Source organism: Odontomachus brunneus, unplaced genomic scaffold (genome assembly GCF_010583005.1).
Source record: "Odontomachus brunneus isolate Ranch 3 - 2012 unplaced genomic scaffold, Obru_v1 Obru_scaffold_303, whole genome shotgun sequence".
In the NCBI taxonomy this organism is placed as follows: domain Eukaryota; kingdom Metazoa; phylum Arthropoda; class Insecta; order Hymenoptera; family Formicidae; genus Odontomachus; species Odontomachus brunneus.
In genome coordinates, this window is record NW_022639753.1 from 149,180 (window position 1) to 149,579 (window position 400).

General features: G+C 40.0%; 1 protein-coding gene across 3 annotated transcripts in view; it reads right to left on the reverse strand.

Moving 5' to 3' along the window:
• The window catches only part of LOC116853305 (solute carrier family 66 member 3), a 77,338-nt gene that overhangs the window by 3,081 nt on the left and 73,857 nt on the right, over positions 1-400 (reverse strand). The gene's annotated exons all lie outside the window — the stretch shown is intronic.

Sequence of the window (400 nt, forward strand, 5' to 3'; positions counted from 1 at the left end):
GTTAATGACGTGGATATGACGGAAATTTAATCCCTTTGGAGTGCTTGATTACAGTGAGTCCCCTTGCCTCTCACATTCGGGGTGCTTGATTATCGTGAGTCCCCTTGCCACTCACATTACGGGTCCTTTTGTTGGGTTGCACACTTCTTTCGGTAGTAAACTGTTTGATAACACGGAAAAAAGAAGCGCGCGACCTCACCCTATGTGGAAAACGCTCAACATAAAGGCTGACAGCATCATTAACATTCCTACGACATTCTCCATAAATCAAAATAATTTCGATTTTCTCTTCTACAGATAAATAATCCATACCTGTGGAGTGTAAGAATAGCACGAATCGAAAGTTAGTCGCAATACGAAATGGAAAATGCTTCAAAAGTATGAAAAAATAATTTGTTGA